This window comes from Phodopus roborovskii, unplaced genomic scaffold (assembly GCF_943737965.1).
Source record: "Phodopus roborovskii unplaced genomic scaffold, PHOROB, whole genome shotgun sequence".
Classification (NCBI taxonomy): Eukaryota; Metazoa; Chordata; class Mammalia; order Rodentia; family Cricetidae; genus Phodopus; species Phodopus roborovskii.
The window spans coordinates 885,653-900,569 of NW_026126575.1; positions in this window are offsets into that span (position 1 = coordinate 885,653).

Below are 14,917 nucleotides of genomic sequence, written 5' to 3' on the forward strand. Positions count from 1 at the left end.
TTTATCACTATATCAGCCACATATGGTCTCAACCTTCCTCTCTGTCCTTCTGGTCCTACACATTCAATCCATCTCATGCTCTGTTTTGCCTGAGACAGGGTTCCAATCCCTAAGAATTGAACATTTACCTCGTGCAGGGTACATTTTTGAGGTCAAGATTTATTAGTTATGATAGGTAGTCAGCCCCTGTGTCAACAATGCCTCCAAACAGTCTGTTATTCATCTTAACTATCAATCTAGGCCTTTGACTGTTTATAGAGGGTTGCCAAAATATACGTTTTTTATTTCCTTCTGTCATGTTTGATTCAAGTTCCATTACTAGTTTGTCATCCAGAGCAGTATGAGTTTTTACAATAGGCACTGGATTTTCTAATTGTTCTGTGGGGGATTGTCTTCCACAGTGACTGGGAATGTTAAGATCACCTTTGACATGGGGGCCTTCGAAAGGCTCCCCCCAAGGAGTTTCCCAATTGTAAAGGGTTTCTTTGCTTATTTCTGGTCGATCTACACTCATTTGTCCAGTGTTGGCCTTTGCCACACCTTCTACATAACCCAAAAGGCTGAGGCCTTCTGTTCAATTAATTCCTGGGAGTGTTATTTCTAGAGATGCTTTGTCTACAATTTCTTTTTAGATGTCCTATCTTACCACAGTTAAAACATCTGACATTTTGATATCTTTGCAAACCTTTGGAGATAGCTTCTCCTACCCAAGCTTCTATGTCACCATAGTTAAGACCTCTGTTATCTTCATGTCTTTTCAGACCTTTAGATATGGCTTCTCCTACCCAAGCTTCAGTGTCATTGTCATTATACTCAATGTTGGCTATATATAGGACCCATTCATCCAAGGGTGCTGCTCGAATTTTTAAAGGCCAAAGCACTTGTTTGCATTGTGGGTTCACATTCTCATAAGCTAATGATTCTATGAGTATTGTTTCTGCTACCTCTAATTGTACTGCCCCAGACAACCTTTCTAGAAACACACTAAAGTGTTCCTTGCCTTATCTTGGTATAGGATTTTATCCTTTCTCCAAGTTCATGAACCGTATCCCAAGTATTCAAAGCTGCTGTACTGCATAGAGACAAGATATGTTTGTTCACCATAGGCAGCTTGGGTTTCTGGGTCAGCATAAAGACCCTCACCAAGACTTTTATCTTGGAGCTTTATAAACTTTTTTTAAGCCCTCAAGTTCAAGAGCTTTTGCGTCCTCTCTCCATAAAGCCCTCCATTCTAACTGAGAGGAGTTTTCAAGGACAGCTGATATTAATTGTTCCCAATCCTTAGGGGTTACCTTGTTATTTCTTGCCCATGATTCTATTAATTGCTTCACATATGGTGAGTGCATGACATAAGAGACTACTGTTTTCTTTATACTTTTTAAATCTTTCATAGGTATTGGTTTCCACTGATATGTAATGACAACTTTTGGGTGTTTTTGTTTTTTGTTTTTTTTTTTTTTTGTTGTTGTTGTTGTTGTTGTTGCTGGTTTTTCATTAATAGATACAGGGAAAGCTCCCCTGACCCTAAATGGTGTGGAAAATTTTAAGTCTTTTTCGCGCCCTGCTACCTGTAGTTCTTCTTCTGATGTATCAGACTGAAGGTCTTCTAAAGCCTGAAATCTATTCACCATTGTTTCTTTGAGTGTCTGAATTTCTTGAATCATATAACTTTCTAGAGACTTCATTGCATCAGTTTCTTACTCTCTCCAACTATGAATGATTCCATGTTTTTAATATTCTCATCCTTAGATATTATCTGAATGGCATGTAAACTGCCTTCCAGAAATAATGTTCTATCCTCTAGCTTGCTATTATCCTCAGACATGAAACAGATTATATCTGCTAGTCTTTCCATCTGATGTTCCAGTTTTTTAACCTTATTAGTAGCTTTATCTGATCAGGAATGAACTGTTTCTGCTAGTGTGTTAATGTACTGCATTGTTTCTGATTTGGTTTGGTCATTTTTATATTCTACCTGTCAGCTCTTTATTGCCATCTTCAATATTCTGAATCTTTGTTACAAAAACTCCTATGGTTTATACAAGTTCCTTAGTGTTTGCTCTAATCTCAAACCATTTCTTTAAGAATATCATATTAATGATGAAACCCATTGCTATTACAAAAAATGTATATATTGGTCTAGTCATAATTTTCTTCTGCTAAAATTCCTTCTATATATGAAGTAAAAGAATTCTTAAAGTTCTGCATTGTAAAATTATCTGCCATAGGTATGGAACAATTGATCTCAGATATTATATCAGCTTAAATTGTAAAGGATGTTACAATTACTTTGGGTGTAATTCTGCTGTCCTGGAACTCTGAAGCTTTTAGTTGTAGATGTCAACTTATGGTAGGTACACCTGTAGGTGTACCACCAAATAGTGTCTGGCAGCAGAGGATCCTTTTGATCCCGGTTCCTGTAGAATAGCTCTTAACAAACTAAGGCAAGCAAAATTTTGTTAAATAAAGGGTGAAACAAGCCTTGTGCAAATTGCTGGAACTGCATGGCTAACAGGTGCCACCTCCAACTGCTGCCTCTGGGCTGCAGGAACACACAAACAGGGCAGGCCCAGAGTCCGGGCTGTAGGCAGGAACACACAAGCAGGGCGGGTGCCGCAGGGCTCTGTGTGAATGCAATGTAAAGGAATGGGCAGGAGATGAGCAATGGTCTCAGGGCTGTGGTGGAGATAAAAGGAGTTGTAGGGCAGACACAAACCTCTCACAAGCTGTGGTGTGTCTGCCTGGTTAGGCAAGGGACCTGCCTGTTCAGGGATGGTTGGGGAAGGGAATTGTGTCTGCCGCCTGGGTGAAATCCAGGTCCCATGAAAATCCTGATCCCACTTCTGACACCAGATATCTTGGTTTTATAAGGATCAGAATAAACAAATAGGCCGAACAGATGTTTATTCAAGGAGAAATAACTTACAACCTAGACTGATGAAGACCATCCGGTTCCGCCGGATGCTCTCCTCTCTGCATCCTGCCAGCAAGAGAGAGCTCCTCCTGAGACCTAGTTCCACAGTTCATTTCCACCCCTGGCTCCACCCCCAATGGGCGTGGTCAGTGCCACAGAAGCAGACAAAGTGAATATCTCACTATATATATATATCCTTTATTCTAGATGTTACAGTCATAACCACAGACAGCATAGTAGTCAACTAATATACTGAAAAACTAAGTCACCTTCAAATGTTGGCATACATGCTTGTATCCATACATCTACAATACACCCACACACATGCACTAGCTTAAAATCAGGTTATCAAATGGTGTCTATAATCTTATCAGCTGCCACATGCCTTATGGCATATATACAGTTTACATATATGTTAACATTTAGCTGCAGCACAAAAATAAAATAATAACACATTAAAATAACAGGGTAATATTTAACCAGTCAGAGTAAAGAGAGATGTGACACTTTTCTGAGCAGAGACTGTGGGTCCTTGGCAAGAGTTTCACTATAGAAGGGGGATGCAGCTAGGCATTAGATTGGTTAGCTTGGCCCCCACCTCTAACCCGACCCCTGAAGCAAGTGTGAGGTCAGAAAGAGAACTGCAGGCTAGAGAAACAGGTCCGAAGTCTTCAGGTTGTACATAGATTAGCTTTTTAAAAGTAAATGAATGGAACTCGTGAGGTTAGCAATGATGGGAGCCTCCAGAGTGCTCATCATGGCGGCAGCATGAGCAAAGATAGACTTAGCATCTTAGAGAAGCTGAGGATTGCCACTTGCTTTGACCTAAAAGCCAGGCTGGGCTAACTGCAGTGGAGGCATGCTGGGTTTCTCCCTGTGAGACCTACTTGAGAGCCCATCTGATGATCATGTTTTAAGCCACCACCTCTCAACATTCTGTCCTGTGACTCTAAACTAGGAGCCAATGTTACATCAGTAATGACCCAGGTGGTGTCTTAGGGTTCCTGTTACCATGAAAAAACACCATGACTAAAAGGAACTTGAGGAGGAAGGTTTTATTTGACTTTCATATCCAGATTTCCAGCCCACTAATGGAAACAGACAGGAACTCAGACTGAGAGGGAATCTGGAGGCAAGAGTTGATGCAGAGGCCATGAAGAGGTACTTCTTAGGCTTGCTCCCCATTGCTCAGCCTGCTTTCTTATAGAGCCCAAGACCACCTGCCCAGGGATGGTACCACCTGCAATGGGCTGGGCACTCCCACATCAATCAGAAATTAAGAAAACACACTGCAGGCTTACCCACAGCCTCATCTTATATTGCCATTTCCTCAATTGAAGTTCCCTCCTCTCAGACGAGTCTAACTCTGTGTCAAGATGATATAAATCCAGCCAGCATGGACAGCTTGAGAACTGGATAGTGCTGTGGGCTTGTGTAGCTTAGGTTTGGAAATTTCAGTTTCCTTTCTAGACCTGAGCAGGTTGACTTAAATCATGAATACTGGATATGTACTGGTTTGTTTGTTTTGTTTTTATTGGTTTTGCCAAGTTGATCATAAAGATCAGAATTAAAATTTTGTAACCAATTAAAGACCCCAAATTTAAAATAGAGCTTATCTGTAGAGTTCAAATATGGTATACCTATGATCTCATTACTGTGATCTCATCACTGAGCCCTTTGGAGAAAAAAAAAAGGTGAATGACAAGGCGCATTATCATGAAACCCTTTCTGTGTCTTCCTTTCATATCCGGCAAGGCAGGACCGTCACCTGTATGTTGTGACTCTCACTGGGTCACTGGGCACAGTGATGTTTCTATATTTACAATTTCTATGAATCTGTCCTCTCTCTTAACTTCCCTTCAGTTTATCCACTAATTTCTACCTGAAACCTTTAGACTGTTGAACAAAACTCTCAATTCCCCATTATATCCCTTTCTTTCTAACAGGGCCTCATAGTGTCTACCCAAACATCAGCTACTGGATGTATTAACTTGAAAAAAAAAATGTAATAAGAAGCCCTGGTAGAGGAAATCTGAAATCTAAATAAGCTCTGGCCCAATATGTCCTAGTTAGAATTCTTATCATGCATCTATTCAGATAGTCTGTAAGAAGTTCTGTTTGGTAGGGTACTTTGGGTTTACTAACAACAGTCACCAGATGACAAAATACCAGCATGTGACTCCTTGATCACATCTTGTGATGAATACCCTTTCCCAAAGTCCTGACATTATAACTCATCATGCTGTAAGTTTTGAGTGGAAAATGTGTGCTGGCAACTGCTTATGAGGCTATCTTGGAACCTTGACATCTATCATTGTCCTTTGGGCAATGGAATGACACGAGTCATTCTTGTAAATCATGGGTACTGCCAGGTGATGCTAAGTCCTTCCAAAGCATTCTGGAAGAGCATCATGAAGCCGCCCATCGCTGCTATCAGACACTGTGTGCCCAGTGAGAGGAGATAGGGGGGAGTGTGACAGGGACCGGCATGTGCATGGTGACTAAAATTAGTTTCCAATCTGACATCTCATTTCTTCCTTCTCTGGAATCATACACAGTTTTTCCCATACATGGTCCATTCTGAAAGAATCTCCAACCAGAGGTCTAAGTGTCAACTGCCCTGAAATTCTGATGGTGAATGAATGTGGAACTTTCCAAACAGACACTGTGGAATCTTGTCACCACTACCAGAAAGAAGCCAGAGAGGACCATGGCCATATACTGAAGAACAGCCTGCTGTCCAGCCTTGTAAAGCCACGTAGCAAATGCACAGGCGTGCTCGGCAAGCTGATTTCTTTCCCAACTTGGACTCCTCCACTCCTTCTATTACCACACGTCAGCAGCCCCATGGGAGGTCAGAGTTTACTGTTAGAAGCAAAATTTAAAACTCCCCCCTCCCCTGGCCATGAAGCTGTCCAGAAGCCACTGCCCTGAGGTCCAGATGTAGGCAGGGTGCTTGTAAGAACTCTGTGCCTGAGACTTGACAAGGTCACTGCTCCTCTGCCACTGTTCTGATAACCTTCTTTTTAGTGTCAATAACCAGGTTAGCTTTGAACTCACAGCTGTCCTCCAGCGTCTGTCTCTTGGATGCTGGGATTTCAGGCAAAAGACACCATACCTAGCTTTGCCTGAGCTATTGATTTCAGCTTCTCAAACTGTCAGCAAATACTCTGTAGCCTATTGAACATCTGAAATTGTTTTTAAAGGGTTTTGTTTATTATTTTATGTGTTTGTGTTGCCTATAAGAATGAAAGTGCACCATGTATGCACAATACCCTCAGAGGCCAGACGAGGGGATTAGATCCTCTGAGACTGATGTTACAAATGGTTGTGAGCCATCACATGGGTGCTAGTAACTGAACCTGGGTCCTCTGCGAGAGCGTCCAATGCTCTTAACTGCTGAGCCGTCTCTCCAGACCTAGACATCAGAAACTATTAAAATCATTAACCAAATACTGACTTTATTATAACAGTGTAACAATACAACCCTTGCTTGGCTTCTTCGCTGTCTGAGACGAGATTTAACCCTCAGGCTCCAGCCAGTTTCCCCGACCATTGTTAGAAGTGCCTGGCAAACCTTCCCTGGGCACTATTATTTCACCTTGCAGGACTGTTGGAGACCCCTATCATCAGTATTGGGAACGTCCTGGGCCCTTTCCTACTTTCCTGTGTCTACATTGATTGTTTCACTCATGTCTTCACATCCATGAAAAGACAGGCAGATGTGTATCTCCAAGTTTCTCAAATTTCAATTTTCATGTCTTCCCCGTTGTGGACATAGCTAATGACGCTCTCCTGGAGCCATGTCTTGACCTTCTCTCACAATGACATGGCCAGTGGAGTGGATGGACTGCGCCAAGCAATAAGACCCTCTCGTTGGGTGAGACTTTGCTGTGTAGTCATTCAATCATTGCTCTTTTCAAAGTTCTAAGCAGTTTTCAAATGCATTTGAATTACGGGTGATTCAAATATAGAAGACATTAAATTTAAAAGAAAACTTCTCCTGAAGGGAAAATGAATAGTTTCAAAACCCAAAGCCGACTAGATCTCTGCTTTTGTAAGACGTATTCAGAGTCAAATATTATGTATGATAAGTAACCCCTCTTTATAGGAGACAAAATGAGGACTTTGAAAGCTATATTTAATCACTTAATTGGAGCAAGGATCCAGTATTCTAATCTAGGGTTATAATCTGAAGAGTGGAAAGCCCAAAGTTGGGCCATCAGATTCTGACAATAGGTTTAATGTGACACTGTTGAACTGATTTTATGTTTGCTTGTTTTATGTTATTTACTGGGGGACAAATGAATATAAATTTATCTATAGATTCAATTTCTAGCTGAAGTGGGAATATCACTTTCTACCTGAACAGTGAACATTAAGATACTTTTGATATCCATCAAACTTGAAACATTGTCCTTAGCAGCAATTCAGTAGTGAGAGGAAGGCGCTTCCTTCTCCAGAGGCAAGTAGCTCTGAGGAGAACAGATACCACCTTCTGAGAAGACACTACTTCTACCAGACCTCTGCCTTACTGGCAGGGAGGACCATACCCAGGCATTCACTGCTTCCCACACTTAAGGTTCTCCACTCCTTTTCTGGAGCAGACAACATACCTGCTACCATTCCTGTGGTTCTGAAGGCTCAGTGAGCTCGGCTCTTGACTTTTGCTTTCGTGCTTCTGAGCTGCTGAAATTCAGTGTTACTAACCAGAAACACCTTTCTACAGTGAAATCCATGTGGGCAAAACAGAGAAGCTTGTATCGGTCAGGTTTCAACAAGAAAATAGAGTGTTTTTAAATTTCTCAAAAGAATTAATAAGATAAGAATCTTTCTTTCAAACTTGAGCATCTTTTTTTTTCCATTAGAGTAAATTTTCTAAATGATGTGCAACAAAATTATTTGGCAATGAAAATTTCAAGAATACATTTTAGAACTTTGTATGACATTAGTATACTATCAGTAGCATTACCCAGACCATGTGAAAATGTTATGTCACCATTTTATAAACTCTCCATTACTTTTGCCCCTTGTAGCCAAAGTTTCATGCTACAATATGCATAACCTTGGAGAAAAAGGTAACATCTTCAACAAATGGTGCTGGAAAATCTGGATATCTACTTGTGGAAGAATGAAAGAATGAACCTAGATTTCTTTTCACTTGCTCTGCACAAAAGTCATTTCTATTGGATCAAAGGCTTCTATGTAAACCCAAAAACACTGAAACTACTAGAGGAAAAGGTCTGAAAATCACCTTTTCATTTGAAGCCTTAACTTAACAGCCTTGCCTGACATTGTGCAGCTCACAATGATTTCTCCCTTTCCTGAACTCTTACCGCACTGAGAATCAGCACCACCCAATTTTGCACTTAATTGTTAAAATAGTTTCATGAGTTAGTCTTCTCAAACAGATTGTAGGCTCTTTAACTGCACAAATCTTGTCTTACACATCTTGCCTGGCACAAAATTGGATAATTGTTAATTAATAAATGCATCCAGCAATTTAAAAAAAAAAACAGAAATTCAGTGTTACAACTGACTTCAGTGACTGCAGGAATGACTACTCTTATATAGGATGGTGAAGATTCTGAAACAGAGTTCATTTTTTAAAAATTTGTATTTATTAATTTTGTTATATGATACTGAATTTGCTTGGGGGAAGTTATATTTTAGGATACCTGTCAGTGGTGGTATTTCTGCATATCCTGAGTTGTTTCTCATTAAGTTGATAATTATTCTTATTGTTAAGGCACCCAGTCTCTTGAGCCTCACTTTCTGCATTTCTACCTCTTGACTTTTTATTCCCTCTATCTCATTTCTACTCTAATGGTCCAAACTCAAAACTTCCACACAAAACACTCCTTAGACCATGGGTTTTCCAATTTTTATCCGTTAAGAAAAGAGTCAGTTAGGGGCCATGTTTCCACACCTCTGAATGCCTTCTCTGTCTCCCAGCAAGCCCTGGGACTCTGAGTCAGAATCCTAGTCTGATTGAGTGTTCTACAGTGGGTATTTTATAGTCTTCATTGAGCCTCACTTTCCCTGGGAGCAGAATGGTGTTCACCTCAAGAAACCATGAGGATTAATGGGTCATGAGTGGAAATACTTCCATGCACAGCCAAGCACATGTTCTTGATACTTTCTATCATCATCATCCTGTATCTCTATTGTTCCTTCTCCACATTTCTGCTCTTGCTTTTCTCAATAGATGGCTTGGACTGTCTTACTTCCTACACAGAGCTCAGAGCACTAGAAATGAAGTTTCCCAGTGACTCTTATTGCTTCAAAGATGCAACAGAGAGTCACTTCCTAGACTCACTCTCCCCTGAACATGTGGGTACAGAGCATGTGTAACGAAGTGTCTAGGCTTTAGGGCTGGTAGGCCTGGAATCAATCTTCTATCTTCATCTTCCTGACTTTTCTACAGCATCCCCTTCTGATGAGCTCTGGTGTCTGGCACAAAGGAGAACTTGAATAAATGGAAGGCTTTTAGTTGTTACATTGGCTGGCATTGGAGTACCTTCCTTGGCAGCCCCATGCCACTGTGCACTACATTGTGCAGGTGCTTAATGAACATTTGTTCTAGTGGTGGTGGTGAATGGCAAACTGTTGGCTCTGATAAGGTTGTCTCTGGCTGAGGCTCAAGATTCTTGACCTTCTTGGAGCTGCTTTACCTCATCAAGGTTTCAGAGAGCACTCATTATGAAGAAGTGGGTGCTCTGGCAATCATTCTGTTACTATGAAGTTTTCCCCAAACACATGGTCCCCTGATAACCTAGACCAGACCACACAGTGGAATAACTGTGCTCTGGATGGAAGCAACTTCAAGGCTCAGAACCAAGGCAGCAGCTGTCTCAATGGTTCTTTTCTCCTGACTTGTACTTTGTCCAATTAAGAAGACAGAGTTTGAAGTAAGCACAAAAGAATTAAGAGGTTCAGAGGGAACCTTGGATAAGGGGATGTGCCCTTCTAACCCTTCTTGTCACATCAGTAACTTGAATGACCAGGAGTCCCATGAAGCAAGTTTTAGCCAATATCCCTAAAACATTGTCTAAAGAGAAACAGCAAGAACAGAACATTGATGGTTCCAAACGTACTTTACAGAACAAAGAGCAAATCAACAAGTGACAGTACTGCATCACAACATCTGTGTTTATTGACCACAGAGCATCCTCTGAGTGCCAGCCTCCTTAATGGGTTCATGGGATACATGAATGGAAACACCCCTGTCCTCAAGTTGTCTGTGTTATTTGAGAAGACGAATATTCTAATCTTATCGTTGAAAGCTGATACAACTCAGAACTATGTCAACCACACAATACAAGGGTCACTCTCATGTCTGGAATAATAGATTGGGAGCAAAATTTGGAATAATTTTTAATCACAGATCTGGCTATTTGGCTCTACTACACACTGCACTGGGAGGTTTCATCTTAGTAAGCCAACAACTGCTGAGTATCAAGATAGAAGGATCAAGGCAATGGCAGAATCTTCATGAATAGAGTCGACCCCTACCACATACATGTTATTGAGTGACTTGGCATGGTTTAGCTGTCTGACTGCCTATATAAGGAGTTCTGCTGTTATCATTTTCTAGAATTCCTCTTAGGTACTGTTATCAATGCCATCCCTTCCAAGTCCTCAGGAATAATTCATGACGAATCTTAAACAAAGCCATGATAGACCATTTGCTATTAATTTGGGGGTACCTGTGAAGGATCAAATATGTGATTTTGGACACATACAATAAAGGCTGGATCAAAACCAGGTTACTTGACAACCATTGTCTATAATCCACCTCATCACCTCTGTCTGCTTTCACACTGTTTTTTAATCAGAGTATTTGCCTTATAAATCACATTAGAGAGGCATCTCACCTTTGGGGGACAGAGGATAAATTGCTTGGAAGGCATTATGATCCTGCCCCCCTCCCAAAGCTGTTTCTACCAAAGGGTTTGTATCATAATGCCACTTTAAATAATAGTTTGTTGTTGTTTTTTAAGAAACAAACAAAAAACTGCCCATAGTTTCCAGAAATTTTCTCTTTTATACACAGTATTTAATTAAGATGAGCCACATTTAACTCTGATTCGATGCACAGCACACTTTGGTCACAGTTTAAGGACTTTCCTGAGAATCCTTTCTTTTTAAACTTGTCCAGTGAAAGCAGGAACTCAATGCCCACTGATAAGACAGGTCCCATTCATTTCTTTTTCTGCTTCCCTCTTCCTGTGCAGGGCTCTAGGTGAGCCAGGCCAACCTCTCCTTTTCCTCCCAGCTTTCAGAGCCTAAGGCTTTCTAATCACACCGTTGCTCCAGAGGATGTGGAAATGGGGAATCAAGGTTACTTTGTGATGTCCTCTGTGATGATACAGCCTCAGGCTGAAGCCTGACATCCGCAGGCTGATCTATCTGGACTGAATCTCTTTATGAGACCACTAGTTTTTTCTTCTTTCTGTAATAATAAGTGTGGCTTATGTCTTGACCTCTAAGCTCTGCAAACAGGGTCCTCCTGATGATTTTTTTTTTAAATTTAAATTTGAAACAAGCTTGTTTTACATGTCAATACCAGTTCCCTCACCCTCCTCTCCTCCCCTGCCCCCTCACTCCCATCCCTCCCCGTTTCAGCTCCTCAGGGAGGGTAAGACCCTCCCCCATGTGTTTAGACTGAGAGAGTATCTCTCTATGTGAAATGGGCTCCCAAAGTCCATTCATACACTAGGGATAAATACTGATGATCCTTCTAAGATGCACACTGTCCTTTCAAAACTTGTTTTCATTGAATTCTACAGATAGTGTGAGTGTATTTTGTAAGAAAGAAAAGAAAGGGGGTGGAGAAGTAGACTCATATCCAGCTTGTTCTAAAGTGGAAATGGTGCAATTGAAATTGAATCTGAGTGAGGAAGGGTAAGATCAGAGGGTTCTTTAGCCTCAGGGAAATGAGCTTAGCAGCCAGTACAGAGAGGCCTCTAATGTATCTGACTAAGGTGATAATCAGAACAGCCCTATGAACTATCAACCTAATGAAAGTGGTTTAGAGAATTAGGAGGAATTAATGGCAAGGGTGTGACTCCAATTTTCTCCAAACATGTGTCACCTAGTCACTTCATCTAACCATTTGGGCTCCAATTGTTTCAGAAAAATGAGAAAACAAACTGTGCATTGGGACTTGGACTGAGGGGAAGGTGCCTGACAGGAGGGCTCTGTGGCTCTGTGGTGATGGCATGCTTCCAAAGGCCAGTCCTTCTGAAGTACAAGTTCTTCACAGATCCTCGAGCAACTAAAAGCCAAACAACTTGAAGTTTGCTCATTTTCATCCCTAAAATGATTGTCCGTGCCTAGTTGCCTCTCTTGGATTTTCTCTGAGCTGCGTTCCTGACAAGGCATGAATGGCAGCTTATCTGGCCCTGCTCACTGGGAGTGTGGAATAAGCCCTTAGCAGTCCCTGGTGTTAAAGGGCTTGGCTTATCTCCTGTGGTGGCAGAGTGCCCTGGCTGCCTTTGAATCCTTGTCACTGCTCTTTGTGCTATGACTCAGCGCAGCTGTCAAACACCTCTAGTGTGGGAAGAGCACACTGATGGGCTATCCACTCCACTCCCAGGATATCCTAGATCAGTGGGCTTTTTCATTTTTAGTATTTTTTTTTAACCTAAAAAGCATACTTGAGAAACTAGTGTTTGCTCTAGGAACAGGAAAGATGTTTCTTAAACCACAGGTAATGTAACCTTTTTGTCACATGTGAAGGTTGCCCCATCTCAGGCTGTGCATTACACTGTTCCAAGGGACATCCTCACTGTCAGATGTTTGGAACTCATGGGTACATTTCCCTCTAAAAGTGACCTTTTTCTCCATTTTCTAGCCTGGCTGGGAAAATCATCCCTGTCTTTGCTCTCCTCTATGGTTGAAGTGGCACCAAAAGGGACGCTCTCTCAGGACTCTCATAGGGCTCCCTAATATTCAGATTTTCTCTTTTATGAAAACCCTCTACCAATCTAAATTTGACTTTTTTGTGTGTAAAGAAAGATATAGATAATTGATATTTTAAGTATGTGATCCCTTATCATTTATGAAATGTTTATTGTTTCCTCATTGAGTCATGATATCAGCTATTTTTTAACCAATTTTTTAATCTGTGAGTCTTTTTCCAGACTCTTTCTATAGTTTGATCTATCCCTTCAATATGATAATGTTTTGAATGTCATTAAGTTTTGATAAATATTAATATTTGGTACAAGTCTCCCAAGTTTTCCACATCAATATAGCCGTGTGTGTGTGTGTGTGTGTGTGTGTGTGTGTGTGTGTCTGTAAAAATAAGTGGGTGCTGGTCCTGATCAGCACTGATGCAGGAACCTCTTGTTAAGATGCACCACAGTAGAGTGGGCTATGGCTTTGGGACACACACTTGCTTGTGGGCCTGCTCAAGTGCAATCTATTTCCAATCTGCAATCAACATTTTTCTACATAAGCAGACATTGATCAAACATTGGATTTGAATCAACTACCAGACAAGTGGACAATGAGCAACTAAGAAGACAAGACTCTTCCTAAGACAGCTCAAAAAGAACAAGGAAGGAGAAGATAGAATAAAAAGAAACTTGGGGAACCAGAGAGAATGATAAATGGGGATACTGTAGCTAGCCTGTTAGAAAGAATGTAGAAAAACTTAACCAAGAAGCTGAGACAATATTCTAGTATCCTCAGACTGCACCAAAGGCTGCCTGCCTGCAGAGTCGAACAGGGAACATACCAAGCAAGGAGAAGAGATTCCATTATAATTGTCCCTTCAGGAAATCATCCCTTGGAGCTGTCTACAGAACCACTGTGACAGCACCAAGCCTCTTGCTACTACCAATTAGTGTGGACCATATGGTCAGCTTGGCTTGTTACTCCTAAAGTGGACACACCACCCTCTCACCAAGATACTTGGCATTTTTTATCTGTTTAGTAATGCTGTTGGTCAAGCTAGTGGAGCTTTGAACTTAGTCTTGGAGGTGAACTTGACAGAGATCTTGGTCATAGAAATATCTGGTATCACAAGCTCAGGACCCGAATCGACACCTAGCTACCTGACTTCTTACTGCCTACCCAAGACTGGGCTGGAGTCAAGTTGCTATTACTCCCAATTCCTGGTCTGGTAGAATCTTGTTACAAAGTGGGGCTATTTCTATTCCACAGTAATCAGACAGCCTGGGCTTAACCTGGGGCTTCACAACTGACAGTTCAGTGACTTCTGACCGGCTAAAGGACTTCAGGAGTTCACACACAGGAAAGTAATGAAAACGGGTTATTAGACGAAACATATTGCATGATTTCTGCAAAGTTCTTCACAGTGCTACAATCCAAACCTCATTATAATCAGGCCAAAGCCTGATTATAATCTGTGACTCTTACTTTTTGCTGTTTCTAAAAGCAAACACTTCCAAATTTGTTTCTGAGACATTTACATCTACTTAACTTGATGTTATTGGCTATTTAGTCCATCTTTAGATATGTAAGCCCTATCATTTGAATCAATATGCATTTCCACTGACCTGCATTCTGTTGATTCTTAATATCTGCCATACACACGTGCAAAACCAACTCCCGTGGAGCCAGAATCCAGACATTCCTACCAAAAGGATGTCAAGTGAAAGAAACAGTAGCAGGGCCTTTGTGGAGAGAAAATTGTCCTATCCTTCACCAGTGTCAGAATGTGGAAGTGTTTACAAAATGCTCATTAAAAGAAAAAGGGGTTGCAAGATAAAAATGAAATCTGGTGTACAAGTTTACACTAGGGAGATAAGAAAAGGCTAGGCCCTATAGGGGATTTTGCTATCCAATTACTGCAACCTGACTTTTGGTGGGGGGTGGGGAGGAGTGCGGGGGGAGGGGAAGAGAGAGGAAGAATTTCCATACTTGTGCGTGTCCAGTGACATAAGACATTTACACTCCACAAGATAAAACTGCCACTTAGAGCCCAGAGGAGTTAAGCCTTCCTAGGTTGAGCTGGGGAGCTGAGCAGTC